General features: G+C 32.3%; 2 protein-coding genes across 2 annotated transcripts in view; both read left to right on the forward strand.

The window, feature by feature from the left end:
- Nucleotides 1-18,269, forward strand: part of LOC125812599 (premnaspirodiene oxygenase-like) — a 105,648-nt gene that overhangs the window by 71,713 nt on the left and 15,666 nt on the right. The gene's annotated exons all lie outside the window — the stretch shown is intronic.
- LOC125812503 (premnaspirodiene oxygenase-like) overlaps nt 1-18,269 on the forward strand; it is a 103,816-nt gene that overhangs the window by 29,354 nt on the left and 56,193 nt on the right. The gene's annotated exons all lie outside the window — the stretch shown is intronic.

Below are 18,269 nucleotides of genomic sequence, written 5' to 3' on the forward strand. Positions count from 1 at the left end.
AAACATGTTCTGTTATACATATATATTGTATATCGAACAAGTGGTAAACATAAGGTTGAATATATGTACGACCCTTTAAACTTTTCTGAATATGTTTATCCAACAACTTGCATTATTCCCCCTTCTTCTTTAAGTCAATTTTTGGGCAACTATTTCGTACAATATCTAAACTATCAACCATGAGGCTCGACGGACGACGGTGTATATATTAGGTGGAAATGATGAGGAAGAAGGATAATTTTACTCCTTTAGAAAAGTTTCATGAGCTATGAATAAGTGTAGCATACATACAATATCTAATATAGTGGAGTTTGAGTTCAACTAATTACTCCTATTTAGAAATGGGACTTGTGGTGTACGAACACTGCTACATAAATTGTACCAAATGCAATGAAAGTTGTATGACAGGAATGGGACGAAAAAGGTAGTACAGAAAATTTAAAATTTGTGCCTATTCCTAATACTAATATAATAATAATATACATTCGTGTCAGTTTTTGGACTTAGATCTGCTTGTGCAACAAAGTACGTGTCATTTGACCATCACCTCTTACTCTTTTTTCTCTGTTTTTAGTTCATCTTCTCAAATATATCTCTAGCTTTCATCAGTTTTATTGCCTTTTGATTCATTTGTTTTATTTATTGTTCGTTAATTATTTTTCCACAAATGGAAAAGTCCTAATATATCATTTACAAATGACTTAAAAAGCATTAAAAATTACAATAATTATCAATTTAAAATATTTAAAAGCTATATAATAAAATAGGTTAACTCTCAGAATTCTATCAGGCTCACATATATTGGGACAGAAAAAATAACATATATCATTTTAAAATTATCAAAAAAGTATTATAAATAATAATAATAATTAACAACTTAAAATATATATCTTTCTACTATATTATAAAAGGGAGTTTAGGCCCAAATATATATATATATATATATATATATATATATATAATAACATATATCATTTTAAAATTACCAAAAAAATATTATAAATAATAATAATTAACAACTTAAAATATATATCTTTCTACTATATTATAAAAGGAAGTTTAGGCCCAAATATATATATATATATATATATATATATATATATATATATATATTATTACTCTTATTTAGAAATGACAGTTAGAAGGACTAACACAACATCAAATAGATGTATCAAAGGTAATATAACTTGTACTGTATTGGGGCTCACCTCATTAAACAAGTACTACTCCCCACTCATATCAAGACACTTGTACTATGTAGGGAGTTAGGAAGGACCAACAAGGACAAATATGTAATTTTCTTAAGCTTACCTCACTCATATCACAAAGACACATGTACTATGTATAACACATAGATGCTTCTTATATTATCTATGGATTGATCCATTTTCCCCTTACAGTCTTATAATTCCAAAACCGTTAAATTTCTCTTAATTTTCGAGTAAATATCTCAAAAGATCATCCAACTTTGAGAAATTATATTGTAAAATTATTCAACTTTATTTTATACTTCTTATTTATATTACTCCTTATTAGAAGTGAGACTTTAGAGGACGAACACGGCACTACAAAGTTTTACACAAAGCATTTCAAATTTTACTATAAAATTCATTGTCGCTTATTAATTGTACACGTGTCTTTCAACATATACAACAACCCACATGAATAATTACTTTTCTGACTTTTTTTCCTCAGTTTCTCTCTCTATATATTCGTTTTTTCCCTTTTTTCTACTTTCCATTCTCCCCTTTTACTCTCTTTAGTTTATCTTTGATCTTAAATTTTTCATAGATCTTTAAAATATTTTGAATTATTAATTATTATGAATTATAATATTTTGATTTTTACATAGTTTACAAATATATAAATTTCATTTTAAAAAAATTGAAGATACCATACGCAAATTTACGATCAAACTTAAACTATTTGATTCTCGAGAAATAAAAAGTGTCACATAAAATGGGACAGACGAAGGATAACTCTCAATTAAATTTATTTCACTTTTTATTTTTCATTTTTAACATAATTTTTCAAGTTGGATTTCTAGGAATTCTATTGTATACCCATTTAAATTTTACCTTTTTGTTTTAAACTAGAGAATTTGGTCGCACTTCGCGTGATCATTAAAAATTAAATATTTTGATTAATTTTATATTTACTCTGTTGTTTAATCGTAATATTATTGTTTTTTTTAGTACTATGAAGATTGTGAAAAAAATAAAGCTTTTCAAATTTTACATCTATTAAATGAGCAAGAATATATTTTTTATCAAATAAGTTAAAATATATTTGCTAATAACAAATTCTTGCATTGCATGAAGTTGATCCTTTAATATATAATATATATTTCGGTGTACCATTCTCCTTAAATGTCTAAGAAATATCTCGTAATGTGAAATAACACTGTAATACTCCCTATGTCCCTAATTACTTGTCCACTTTTAAATTGACACATTTATTAAGAAATCAATTAATCACATAGTGAGTTTATCATTTTACCCCTATTAATTATGAAGTAGATGAAAAGTTCTGCAATTTTCAATGTAATTAGTGATTTAATTGAGGGTATAATAGGTAAAAAAAATTGCTCTTTCTTAATTTGTCAAAATGGACAAGTAATTAGGGATAACTATAAAAGGAAAAGTGAACAAGTAATTAGGGACAGAGGGAGTACTAAACAAATGCATCAGCAAATGAAATTTATATTAAAAATATATTGAATAATGACTAAATGATACCTTAATAGAATTCCTATCTATTTTTTTGAAAAAAAAAACTTCGCCCTTTCAATTTTGTTATATCTTCTTATTTAGTAGAAGAATCATCATTTATTATATTCTACTCCACCTTAATGTGGACCATCAGAGTTTTAAGAATAAACATTAAATTTTAAATTGAAATAAAAAATCATTGAAAAATGACAAAAAAAAAGTATATGAAAATTAAAATAAGGTGCAAGAAAAGCCTTTTCACGATAATTTTTTGAAATATATTGATAACAATTAAAATGGAGCTGTTATTTTATCTTTAAAATTAAGTTTGATTGAATTGAAGTAGTAGAATGAGAAAAAATATTAAACTAATAACTTTTTAATGTTATTAAATGCATTTCTTTTTAATTGAGTAGTAGATTAAAAGTTCCGAATTAGGATATTAAAATAATATCTTACTCTCTCCTTAATTATTATGGTATTGCAAACATTTATTTTCCTTAAATGGTGATTCATTTTCCATTTACAGTTATATCCAATTAATTTCTAATGTATTGAATGCGGTTATGGGATATTGAAATAATATCTTTATCTTTCCTGAATCAGAATAAAATTATAATTTAACATTTATTTTTCTGAAATGATAATTTTGTTTTAATTCCTAGAATATATTGTTTACTATATTGAATGTAATTATAATAAAACATATTGTATTTAGTATGATAAAAGAACTCAAAAATTTGAGAAATTAGATAAATAGTAATCTTAGCTTCTAAGAAATGTCACATCATCATTTACATATCCAACTTTATATATATATATATATAAATAAATAATAAGTGATTTAACAAAATTATATAAATAACATTAATGATGAGATGAAGATTAAGAAAAAACGTCAAATAAAGTAGTAGTATTGATGATGATAAAAGTTAAATAAATCATTTTTTCTATTATTTAAATTTTTAACATAAAATTTCCAATCTTTTAAAATTAAAAAAATGTTAAAAATAAAAATAAAAATCGAGGCAATAATTATTTTAAAGAAAAATATAATCAAAATTGTCAGAAAAAATTGATAAGAATAAATAAGTATCTATTACTAAGAATGGTGTCATTACATTTTCTATTTTAACTTTATTGTTACATATGGATAGAAACTTTTAGAAGAAGAAATGATCCAAAAATTTAAAAATAATGATTCCTTAAATGGTAATTTCTTTTCCATTTACAACTTTTCAATTAATTTTTAATGTATTAAATATGGTTATGGATATTGGAATAATATTTTTATCTTTCCTTAATCATAATAAATTATATTTTAACTTTTGTTTTTGTGAAATGATAATTTTCTTTTCATTCGTACAACATATTGATAAATATATTGAATGTAATTATAATAAAACATGTTGTATTTAGTATGACAAAAGAATTCAAAAATTTTAAAAATTAAATAAATAGTAATCCTAACTTCTAAGAAATGTCCCAAATATATATATATATAAGAAAATGATATAAATTACATTAATGATGAAATGAAGATTAAGGAAAGAAGTAAAAGAAATTAATAATAATATTGATGATGATAGGAGTTAAATAAATCATTTTTTATATTTTATAAATTTTCAATATAAATTTTCAGTCTTTTAAAATTAGAAAATGCTATAAAAAAAAAACTAAAACTAAAAATCGAGGCAACAATTATTTGAAGGAAAAAATAACAAAAAATGTCAGAAACATTGATAAGAATAAATAAATATCTATTGCTAAGAAGGTGTCACCCCACATTTTCTATTTTAGCTTTATTGTTACATATAGATAGAAACTTTAAGATGAAGAATGATCCAAAAAAATTAAAAATGACAAATCAATTATGTAAAAATACATGTGTAATTCTTATAAAGTTATAATAACTAATTTCTTCAAATAAATAATTAAAAGAAAGAAAAAAAATTAATTAAGAAAATAATATAAATAACACTAATTATGAGATTAATAGCATTGATGACGAAAGGAACTAAATATGATCATCTTTTTAAATTATTTTTTCAGAAAATATATATAAACTTTAATTAAAGATAAATAAGAAAAAAAAACTTTAATTAAAGATACAAAAAATCAAGGTAAAATAAAAGAAGAAAGAAATTAGAAGAATAATGAGGTTGAAAGAAATAATATCTAATTTTCTCTCTTTTCAAATCACAAAATAATTTTTGCTTGTTCTCCTCCTAATTTGATACAAATTTCATAAATAGAATGATTTTTTCTCCAAATAATTTTTCTTACCCTTTGAAACACTAATCTACCTTCTTATAAATTTCTCAATCACAATGAATTTTTTCTCCTTATAGGAGGAATAAACATTTTTTCAAAAAGTGTTTTATTTTGAAGAGAAACTTTTGTTACATGATTTTTTTCTTTACATCAATGTCTTCACAAGAGTCATGAGATATTCTCTCTTTCTCTTTTGTTAAAAAAGTCACATGACCTAAAAATTTGATGGACATCTTAGCGACATAAGTTGATACCATATATTCATCATCATCGTCATAAGAAGAAGAGCCAAAGTGAAGAAATTTGTTCTTATTTGTTACAAATGCTCAACTATTTTTTTTTTATAGGCTAAATAATTATAAACAGTTATGAAAAGTGAATAGTTTTTATCTTTTCATCTTCCATTTCCATTTACTTAAATCTATATTAGTGTAATGGATGTTATAAAAGGGCATAATTAATTAGGTATGACTTAAATACTTTCAATTTTTTTTTTACAATACAAATAAAAAATACAAAACAAAGATAAAATGTCAAAAAAAAATGAATAGAAATGCTGGCCATAGAGAGGTGCCACATCATATTGTCTATATTCAGCTTTATATATATATATATATATATAGGTTCATCCCCTTAGATGTTATTTTATTACTTTAGCTGGCATCGACATTTTTGTAAATTTGATATCTACTTTGGAACATTTTATAATGTGGCATAGGCTGACAATTGAGATCATAAATTTAAAAATAATAAAATTTAATTTATTATAATACTAATATCAATATCATAAAGATATATATATCATTTAAAAAATATATAAAAAGTATTATAAATTGTAATAATTAACCGCTTTATTTTTTTAAAATCATATAATTAATTTGATTTACACTCCAAAATTCATAGGTGTCACATAATTTAGACATTAATTCTTTATTACTTAATATATGTAATTATATCAATGACACATAAATTGAAATAAAAAAATTACATATTTTATTTGAAAATGACGTAATATATAGTACTATAAGGTATAATAATTAACAACTTCACATATTTTAAAATTTTAGTTGACTCTCCAAATTATATATGTGTCATGCAATTGAGATAGAGAGAAACATATATTGGTTTAAAATAAATAAAATATTATAAATTATAATAATTAACAACTTAAAATTTATAAAAAAAATCCTTTAAAAATATTTAGTTGGCTCTCCAAATTCAACCGGTATTACAATAATTAAAACATAGAAACTATTATAGATTGGACTCGTGCTGACATTTATGTTTTCATTTTTTAAATTTTTTCTTTTATACTTTATATAAATAAATTTTTTATGTAAAAAGTATTATAAATCATAATAATTAATAGCTTAAAATATTTGAAAACATATAAAAAGTTTTTGTTAACTTTCAAAATTTCATCTATATCACATAAATTGGGAGAAATATAGATATATTGATATTTTAAGTTGCTAATTATTGTGAGTTATAGTACGTTTTATGCAATTTTCATATATATTACTCGCTTTGTCCTGATTTATGTGATACAAATGAAATTTCAAAAGTCAATGAATTTTTTATAAGTTTCTTTTTATATTAACTTGTTAATTATTGTGATTTATAATATATTTACGTAAAACATACTCTAAATAATAATAATTAGCAACTTAAAATATATAAAAACATACTAAAAAATTGATTAACTTCAAATTTCATATGTACCACATAAATTGAAACATAAACAGTAACATATATTGGGCCCCGTGCTAGCACGGGGTCCCATATCTAGTATCTAATATAGTGGAGTTTGAGTTCAGTGTCTAATAAATATAATATTTAATTCAAGTGTCTAAATGAAAAATTTAGACAAATTTAGATAGAGCAACTTTCACATATAGCAAATATAAAAATCATATTTATATGTTATAGCTATAGTTTGCATAATTGCGCTCCATAACAAACTTTATGTGTGCTATGACTATTAATATGTATATTTCGCTATACATATACAAAAGAAACAATTGTATAATCTGTTTCGGTATATATAAAAATAAAAGAATCAATTGTATAATCTGTGTTTGTATAAAGCGAGTAAGAGAGAAAGACAAAAGAAAATTGGGCGGGAAGATCTGTATTTGTATAATCACAAGTGTATAGGACGAGAATATATATATTTTGTATTTGTATATACAATTTTATCTCCCTTTATACAAATACAAATGCAACTTATACATTTGTGTTTGTATAAAGTGAGAGAGGCGAGTGAGAGTGGCGAGCGAGATTTGGGAGAGTGGTGAGTGAGATCTGGGAGAGGGGAGAGGGGAGAGAGAGGAACAAAAAGATATATATATATATATATATATATATACACACACACAATTTTCTCTCGCTTTATACAAACACAAACACATTTTATATATTTGTGTTTGTATAAAGTGACAGAGGCGAGGAGAGATTGCCCAGCAAGAAACGAGAGTGGCGAGCGAGAAATTCAGGGAGAGAGGCGAAATGGCAACAGTTTGCTACGAGTTACAATTAAATCAAATTGTGGTTATAGCATTTAATTTGAATTAATAGTTTGCTATTTTATACAATTTTCTCATTTAGATAATCGTACATGTGTATTCAACCTAAACATAACTATGAATTTGTATTATAACTGAACGCATGGTTTGGGTCTTTGGGAGTTGAATTAAGAATATCAATTTATGCACCAAAATAGCGCTTTAGTAGATATCTTATAATTTTTTCTTGCAAAACTCTACCATATAATCCCCAAAACATTTGTTATCAATACACAAAGAAGGACATAGACCTTAGCCTCCAAATCATAACAAAGAAAGATAAAGATCCCCCTTTAGCTTATGGGGACTATGGATTAATAGAAACAATAAAAATTCTATATAAAGGAATATATTGATTTACTGTTAGCATCATTAACACAAAACTATTCTTCCTTTATTTTAATCTGAAATTGAGAACAATACCATTTTGATCAAGACTCATGTTATATTTCTGATTAAAAATCAAAAGTACAGATATAACGTTCAGATAAAATCTATTGAATTCAATCAAAATTCAAATATTAAATATACTACAAGAAAATGGTTCTTTAAGGATCAAATTATAAAGACGAGTTAAAAAACTGGTCCTAGAAAGTACACTATAAGGAAAAGATTTTTCGCTAGTGCTTAATTTCTAATTAATTAAGGAAGAGTCATAATATCCGTCCCTAAATTAATAAACATCTGGTCCTAAATCTTTGAAGTGACCCGACATAAGGCCATATTATGCTATTAACACTACTGATGTCACTTTGATACCTAAGATCCCTTCTCCTTGTTATGCCCCGAGCCTACACCCTGGGCGGGACTGACACTCGAGAACCATTGCTGGCCCCAAGCGAACCCTTGGCCTGGCTTACTTACTCAGCGGAAGACTTAACTCAACAAAGATTCATCTATAAAATAAACTGGAATGTTATAAAGGAACATTCAACTGGCCATTAAGGCAACCTCAAGTCTCAACATATGATAATGACAATGAAAATACTAAAGAACTAACATCTGACTGTCTATCTATGAAGCCTCTAACAACTGAGATGGATGTCGAGACAAGACCCCGATCATCCTAACAAATGAAGTACTAAAAAGCAAATGATAACAAAGGAGCCCTCCAGAAAGCAAGGAGGATCACCAACTGACTCTGAATGCTCAACTGGATCAGTGAGGCGCTGGATGATGATCCTGGTTACCTGTGTCTGCATCATAATAAGATGCAGGTCAAATGACATCAGTACATTGAATGTACGAATATGCGAGGGGAATTCTAAAACAAGACATAAGCTTGAAAGGAACTGAAGAACTTACTTGGCTCAACTCAACTCAACATAATTGAACTCATTTCAATATAAAGCAGTTTAAAACAAGTGCAATATAAAAAAAAAAGTTGTTAAAACATGATGTCAACTATGTGTGTATGCAAAGATGCATATAACTCTGAAATGTATGTAAAAATATAATAAATTGTGTATATAAGAATACAATTACTTCTATGGGAGTTTCTCTAACCGACAACCATCACGTAAGAGCTATTGTGAGGATACAACGTTTTGCCTCACACTATCAGGGCAGTCTTATACCTTGCCGTGGGTATAGAACCTGAACTACTAAGTGGATCCACTAGTCTATGCTAAAAAGCTCTAAAAGAATCATCTAAAAAGTATGACCCTTTTTCTACCCATGATGGCTACATAGTTTATGGGGGCAGTGAGATTTCTGAACTCTCCTCCATATCAGTGCTCAATACTACTCCCAAAAATATAATACTAGCTCTTATGTTTAAAAACATACTTCTTTCTGTGGTTTGAGATAATTGCTCAAAAACTTAGCTCAAAGGCTATCTTGGAAATCAAAGTTTCGTCTCTTGCTTAATTGTGAAAACACTTACTCTTTTCTGAAAACTAGCTCAAAGACTCTTTGGAAATCAAGGTTTCATTTTCTTGTTTAAATGTGAAAACATTTTAGCTCTTTGAGAATACATAGTCCCTATATACTTTGAAGAAATGAACTTCAACTTTACTCTTTACTCAACTCAAAACTCAAGTCTTAAAACAAAGTTAAATCATTTGTAAAAGACTTTTGGAAGACTTTATGAACTTCTCTTGACTTGACTCTTAGTGTTTTTTTGATAGCTAAACATTAGAAAAGATCAAGAAATCACTGTCTGAAATTTGGTCCATGACGCACATCTGTATTTAAATTTTTGGTCGCGAAAATAACTTTTGAGGCAGAACGGTCCATGACCGCTCCGCGACGCGAAGAACTTTTTCTCAAATCTGAGGAGCAGGTCCGCGACGCAGTCCGACTGCCCAGATTCGCCCGACTTTTTCCTTCTTCATTTTTCAACCCCAATTCGCCTAAACTTGATTATTTTTCTCAAATTCTCTTTAGATCCAGATACCCAGCATATGTACCCAAGAACCTAACTCAAAACACCTCTAAAACTCGACGTAAAGATCTCAAAAACTTCTCAATGTCATCCCAATTTCAAGAACTAAAGTAAATTCAAGAACACAAATCAAGAACATTCAAACTTTCAACTTTTACGATGAATTCATCCGAAATTAAACATGTTTGGCGCGTGGGTGAACGAACCCAACGCTATGGGAAATCACATACCTCGTAGGATTGAATCCTTGGCGAACTTCACAATCAAACTTAAACGTTCTTGACGAATCTTGTCTTTTCTCTTTCTTTCTCCTTTCTCCAATCCCTAGCGTGAACTTCAACTTTTCAAAGACTGACTAAAATATGATTTGAGCCCAATTAATTATCCAAAAACGAAATAAAATAATTGGGTAAGGAAAAGACCATAATGCCCTTCTAAAATCCGGATTGGACATTTCCTTATTTGAACAACCCAACTTCCAATTGGCATATCTCACTCATACAAACTCGGAATCACATAAACTCGGCGGCGTTAGAAAGATCATTCCAAGATATTTCCTACGATATCTGGAAACACACCTAAATCATCCTGATATAGGAGTTATGGCCATTTGAAGTTGACCAAAAACTCAACTTTAACACACTTAACAATTTCCAGATTTTTTTTATACTTTCCAAAAATGACTATTTCCACTTTTTAATTTCTTTCTAGTTACGGGGTGTTACAATATCTCCCCCTTGGGAACATTCATCCTCGAATGAGCTTACTCTTAGTAGGCCAAGGGTGTAACATCTAATATTCACTTCAAACACCCAACAAGCAATGCAATTACAACATGCTAACTTATAAATGAAAGAGTACTAAGAAGAGAATTAGTACCTTGGTCTGGAACTTCTCTGGTTTTAAAGAGATGTGGATACTTATTTTTCATATCTTCCTCAGTTTCCCAAGTAGCTTCCTCAACAAATTGGTTCATCCAAAGGACTTTGACTGATGCTACCTCCTTAGTCCACAACTTGCGAACTTGGCGATCTAGAATCTGGACCAGATTCTCTTCATAAGATAAGATATCCTTGATCCCAATATCTTCAGTTGGTATTATCAGTGAAGGATCGTCCATGCACTTCTTCAACATGAAGATGTGAAAAACCCGGATGAACCGCGACTAACTCTTGTGGTAGCTCCAACTCATAAGCTACATTACCTACCCTTTTGGATATTCTGTTAGGGCCAATATATCGGGGACTAAGCTTCCCCTTCTTACTAAATCTCCTAACACCCTTCATGGGTGAAACTTTCAAGTATACCCAATCATCTGCTTCAAACTCTAACTCCCTTCTCCTAACATTAGTGTAGGATTTTTGACGACTCTGTGCTGTTTTCAACCTCTCTTGAATGACCTTCATTTTATCTATAACTTGGTGAACTAAGTTTGATCCTATCAACCCAGCTTCACCAACCTCAAACCATCCAATAGAAGATCTGCATCTTCTCCCATAAAGAGCTTCATAAGAAGCCATTTGGATGCTAGCATGGTAACTATTGTTGTAGGCAAACTCAATAAGAGATATGTGATCATCCCAATTACCCTTGAAATCAATCACACAGTCTACCTTGATACCTCAAAACACCATATCCCCCTTGTTCAAAAGTCATCACTTTCTGCTTATGAACATTTGTCTTTAATTCAAGCAAAATAGGATCTTGTTCTTCCTTCTATTTTACTTCTGACACTAATGAGGATTCAGCCCCATTCATCACCACTACTCTTCCTACTGTGGAATCCATTAGTCGAACTCCTAGTCGTGCAAGTCTATGCACCTCTTTTGCTAACTCTTTCTTACCTTCCTCAAAATGGGCGGTACTACCCATAGACAACATGCTTAAAGCATCAACAACAACATTAATTAGCCTTACCTGGGTGATAAAGGAATGGGCGTTTTAGGGTAGGGCGGGATCTAAAAGCTCTCCAACATGTTGCGGAGCCTTCGGTCGTGAGAGGGTGGATGTAATTCAGCTCGAACGAAGTGAGAGGGTATGAATTCCTAAATCCATAACTACTAGCTATCCATCTAGCCCACGATAGCGAAGGCTCAAAAAAAGATGGAATGAGGTCATTAACATTGAATCATCATAAGGAAGTCAAGTAGTCCGTGACTGACTAGCCGACACTTCTTCCTTTCCACTTTCCACGAGTAAAAAAATGTAACGATAGCTAATAGAACTCTCTCGATGGCGGGAATGGGAGATTACCGGTAAGCCAGATGCTTCGCGAACCCTATTCAACTTTAAGGCATTTCGTTGCACTTTAATCACCCTCGTGAAGAGGCGCACTCCGATACCATTGATGTCCAATAGCTTTTATAGTAATGGCTGGATCTACTACTACCTCGTCCATTGAGTATAACAGAGCTGTCCGGCCGATCATTCCGCTGGCATCTCGCATTCACGCCCCCGTTTGACTGCTGCTCGGGGATGTAGTTATAGATAGGTTAGTCTTAGTGGGTCGTTGGCTCCACCTGTTATCTCCTTCTACGACATGCCAAAACCTAGGTATGTTTTTGGAGAATAATAATAAGAGACGGTTGTAGCTTTTAAAGACTATCCTCTGCAGCTGTAGCTACGTGGAAGCCAGCTGCTTAAAGACAAGCCCCCTAACCATTCCGCTGTTCCTGCCCTAAAGCATAAGACCTTCTCCCTCTTGGAAACTGGTTAATCAAAAGGATTTTCCTTTTTTTTTATTTTCCGCTTTCTTGCCTTATTATGGGAGTACAATGTTTATGGATAGTATTAAGCATTGGTTCAAACTTTAACCTCACATCAGTGCCTAGGGTCTACTGAAGCGCTGCAGATCCTAGCAGAGTATCATGAATGAAGGCCTAAGTGATGGCTAGGGAATTGGATTTCGCTCTATCAATTATGTCACTCTTATCTACGATAGCAGCAAACTCCACTTCTGAAACAAGAGAAAAGATCATATCGGCAACCCCACTGTGATACCTCGTGCAAGTTATAGTTAATGACCTGAAAGAAGTCACTAGCTTCTTGCTATCGAGCGTGCCTTAGCCTTAGTTTCTTAGTTGCTCCTCTTTCTAGGGATCTAATGGTCGTAGACCACCTTCTTGTGACTATGTTGAAGAATTCTTTCCCCCCTTTGAGTTCTCGAGTGAAAGGGTCCAAGCCATAGGAAAATATCCAGTTTCTCTCGCATTTCGCCCCTCTTTTTATTTATTCTTTTATTTTTTCTGAAATTGAGTAAAAAAATAAAAAATATTCGAGTTAGTTAGAAATTATGAACTAATGAACTAGCCCTTTTATTGGTTATTGGAACACTAACACTTACTAAAAAGAGTTTCCCTTGGGGGTACATACAAACCTGACGGATGGGATAAGAATCATTTTTTGGGTGATCAACCAACCCAACCCCAACACTGACTCGGCTCGGAGCGTTCGAACATTGGTTGATCTTAGCTTAGCGTGTTAGCCGCTGCTTCATTTCGTATAGTGATAATGCTTTCTCTTTCTTAGCGCTCTGCCCCCCTTGTATAGTAAGGGCTACTGTGGTTGCGCGACTTTCTCTTATAGGGTGTCGTCTTTGGAACTCCTAAGTTTACGGGCCTAGCTTAACGAAAAGCAAGCCTTCTTCCCAGTTGCGATTAGGAACGTCCGTATAGCATCAGTCAATTTACCGTCGGGGAATAGAATGGAGCGGACTAATACTCTATTCGACTAGAGGAAGAATCTTTATTAAATAGGATGCCTCCCAAGCGCCGAGGGGCTAACCGTCATATTCTCAATCGGCTTGTTCGAGAAACATGGTCCAAGCCCGGTGAAAAAATGAAATAAAAAAAGATTATGATGTTAAAATCCTTGTCATCTACTTTCAGGAAAGGTTATGATGAGCGTGATCATCTTTGGAAAAGCCCGATTCTCTTTGTCTTCGAGCTTTCATTCCTCAATCCACTGATTCCTTCCTTCATATACCTCCCCACCAATAGATAGAGACAAATAGGAATAACTTTCTATTTTAAAGCGAACACTTATAAAACTAGAAAACTTTTTCTTTTTACTTTAATTTAAGTTTAACTCATTAGATTCAGTAATATATTAATTCACATAATATCTTGAATGATTGAGAAGAAGAAAAAGTTATCACACAATCGCTTGAAAAATCTTTTTTTTGGGATCAATATCAGCAGTTCATCCAACAAAGAATATTCATGTCATAATCTTTGAGTAATTCTAACCACCTTCTCTATCTGAGATTAAGTTATTTCTGACTAAACACATACTGAAGACTCTTGTGATCGGTGAACACATCCACATGAACACAATAAAGATAATGACACCATATTTTTAAAGAAATTACTACGACAACCAACTCTAGATCATGGGTTGGGTAATTCTTCTCATGCCTTTCAACTGTTTGGAGGCATAAGCTATAACTTTGACATTCTGCATTAACACACAACCCAAACCAACTCTAGACGCATCACAATAAAAAACAAAGCTTTGTGTGCCTTCTGGTAAAGTCAATACTGGGACAGTAGTCAACCTCTTTTTTCAATTCCTGAAAGCTTTTGTCACTAGCTTCAGACTATTGAAATTTTACTATTTTCTGAGTTAACTTGGTCAAAGGGGATGAAATAGATGAGAACCCCTCTACGAACCTTCTATAATAGCCAGCCAAACCCAATAAACTCCAAATGTCAGTTGGAGATGTAGGTCTAGGCCAGTTCTGCACCGCCTCAATTTTTCTGAGTATCAACTTTAATTCCCTCTCCAAACATGATGTGGCCTAAGAATGCCACAAACTCAAGACAAAAATCACACTTAGAGAACTTGGCATACAACTCTCTAGAGTTTGGAGAACTATTCTAAGATGACTCGCATGATCTTCTTCATTTCTTGAATAGATTAGAATGTCATCAATGAATACGATAATAAACATATTTAAGTAAGGTTTGAATACTCTATTAATAAGGTCCATGAACGTTGCAGGTGAATTGGTTAAATTGAACGACATGACCAGAAACTGATAATGACCATAACTGGTTCTGAAAGCTATCTTTGGAATGTCACATTCCCATACTCTTAACTGATGGTAGCCAGACCTGAGGTTTATCTTAGAGAAACATGTGGCACCCTAAAGTTGATCGAAAAGATCATCAATCCTTGGAAGAGGATACTTATTCTTAATAGTAACCTTGTTCAACTGACGGTAATCTATACACATCCTAAGGAAAACAAACAAGATCGGAGCGCCCCAAGGTGAGACACTTGGTCGAATGAAACCTTTCTCTAAGAGATCTTGCAACTGCTCTTTTAACTATTTTAACTCTGTTGGTGCCATCCTATATCGTGGAATATATATAGGATGAGTATATGGAAGAAGGTCTATACCGAAGTCTATTTCTCTCTCAGGAGGGACTCCGGGAAGATCATCTGGAAAGACTTCTAGAAACTCTTTTACTACTGAAACTGACTGAATATGAGGTATCTCAACACTAGAGTCATTAACTCGGACTAAGTGATAGACACACCCTTTAGAAACTAACTTCATTGCCTTAAGGTACTAAATAAAATGACCCTTAGGCACGACTGAACTACCAATCCACTCTAAGACTGGCTCATAAGGAAACTGGAACTTGACAACTCAAGTTCTACAATCAACTGAGGCATAACAGGGCATGAAGCCAGTCCATACCAAGAATGACATCAAAATCTACCATGTCTAACTCAATTAAATCAGCCATGGTACTCTTGTGATTGACAGAAATGGGACAATCACGATATATTCTCTCTGCTAGATTAGACTCACCAACAGAAGTAGAAACACTGAATGGTTCACTAAGTTGCTCAGGAATAACATCAAAATTCATTGCAATATAAGGAGTTACAAAAGACAAACTCTCGCATGGGTCTAGCAAAGCATAAACATTAAAGTTAAAGACTTGGATCATACTAGTAACAACATCCGGCGAATTCTCTTACTCTTGGAGATTAGTGATAGCATATAGACAGTTTTATCCTCTGCCAGTACCAAAAGTAGCCCCTCCAGGTGCATCTCTGTCTGGTGGAGCAACTGAAGAAGACTGGGCTCTATTGCCCCCATTACCAATACCCTGCTTGTTCTTTGGACATTCTCGCATGAAATGATTATTCTGGCCACACTTGAAACATCCAGTGGAGCCATCACGACACATCCCTGAGTGGTTCCTACCACACTTAGCACATGCAGGAATCTTAGTACCCCCTTATGCCATACTACATTGCGACTGTGCAGGTCTAGCTCTTAAATTCTGGGAATTCTGACTATTGTACTCACATTTGTTTCTTGGTGCAGGTGCACTAGCAGATGATGGAGTAGGTCCTTTCTGCTTATGTTGGAAAGAAGACCGGTTCACATTACACTTTTGCTGCCCGAACTCATTCCCTGATGTCTTAGCCCTTGTATTCTTAAACTCTTCACTATCCCGTAGCTTGTCCTCCTCAACTTGTTGCACATGGATCATCAACCTTGTTATGTATATATCCCCTATCAACATGGCTGCCTTACTTTCCTTACTTGACAAACGAGTCAACCCAAAAACAAATAAACTCATCATGCTCCTTATGTCGGCAACCATCTATTTGCTTCTCTTAGCTCACGGGGGAAGAAACGCTCCATGAAAGCACTCTCAAAACAGTCCAACTCACAATCGGTTATGCGCAAACACGAGTTAGAAAGAAGCTTTTTAGAGATAAAACTCTAACGCACTAAATGAGTGTGAAAGAAGTGAGATAATTTCCTAAGTGTCGTAGCCTCCTAATTATAGATGTGGCGCGTTTCACACCGATAACTAGGACTCTACAAACGTGGCTTCATAGACTCCCTAGGAATCTTGAACTCTGTGCTCTGATACCAAGTTTGTCACGCCCCGAGCCTACACCCTGGGCGGGACTGGTACTCTTGAACCATTGTTGGCCCCAAGCGAACCATTGACTTGGCTTACTTACTCAGTGGAAGACTTAACTCAACAAAGATTCATCTATGAAATAAACTGGAATGTTATAAAGGAACATTCAACTGGCCATTAAGGCAACCTCAAGTCTTAACATAAGATAATGATAATGAAAAGACTAAAGAACTAACATCTGACTGTCTATCTATGAAGCCTCTAACAACTGAGATGGATGTCGGGACAAGACATTCGATTATCCTAACAAATGAAATACTAAAAAGCAAATGATAACAAAGGAGCCCTCCGAAAAGCAATGAGGCTCACCAACTGACTTTGAATGCTCAACTGGATCAACGAAGCGCTGGATGATGATCCTGGTTACCTATGTCTGCCTCATAATAAGATGCAGGCTAAATAGCATCAGCACATTGAATGTAAGAGTATGCGAGAGGAATTCTAAAACAAGACCTAAGCTTGAAAGGAACTGAAGAACTTACACCTGGATCAACTCAACTCAACATAACTGAACTCATTTCAATATAAAGCAATTTAAAACAAGTGCAATATTATGAAAAGTTGTTTAAAACATGATGTCAACTCTGTGTGTATGCAAAGAAACATATAACTCTAAAATGTATGTAAATATACAATAAACTGTGTATATAAGAATACAATTACTTTTGTGGGAGTTTCTCTAATAGACAACCATCATGTAAGAGCTATTGTGATGATACAACGTTTTGCCTCACGCTGCCAGGGCCGTCCTATAGCTTGCCAAGGGTATAGAAAATGGATATCCCCTAGATGTGTTCTCAAGGTTGATTTGAGGAAGGCTTATGATACATTAGAATGGAGTTTCTTGGAGAAATTGCTGATTGATATGGGGTTCCCTTCTAAATTCATCAACTGGATCATGGTGTGTGTGTCCACTGTCTCGTATTCATTGTTGATAAATGGAGGACTCTATGTCTCCTTTCCCTGCAAAAAGAGGCATTAGGCAAGGAGACCCTATGTCTCCTTACCTATTTGTCTTGGCCATGGAGTACTTAGGCAGAGAAATGAGTCAGTTGACTACCAATGGAGATTTTAATTTCCATCCTAGGTGCAGGAAGCTGGGAAGCACTCATATATGCTTTGCTGATGATCTTCTAATGTATTGCAGAGCTGATGTAGTCTCTCTTAAATTACTGCATGGTGCATTTCTAAAATTTTCAGAGGCTTCTGGCTTGCAGGCAAACACAGCAAGAGTGCTTTATACATTGCTGGTGTGGCTGACCATACAAGACAGGAACTCTTAGATGAACTGGGCTATGTGTTGGACACACTACCATTTAGGTACTTAGGTATACCACTGGCAACTAAAAAGCTGAATATAAATGCCTACTTACTC

The sequence above is a fragment of the Solanum verrucosum genome, unplaced genomic scaffold, assembly GCF_900185275.1.
Source record: "Solanum verrucosum unplaced genomic scaffold, falcon-dt-bn FXZP01000120.1, whole genome shotgun sequence".
In the NCBI taxonomy this organism is placed as follows: Eukaryota; Viridiplantae; Streptophyta; class Magnoliopsida; order Solanales; family Solanaceae; genus Solanum; species Solanum verrucosum.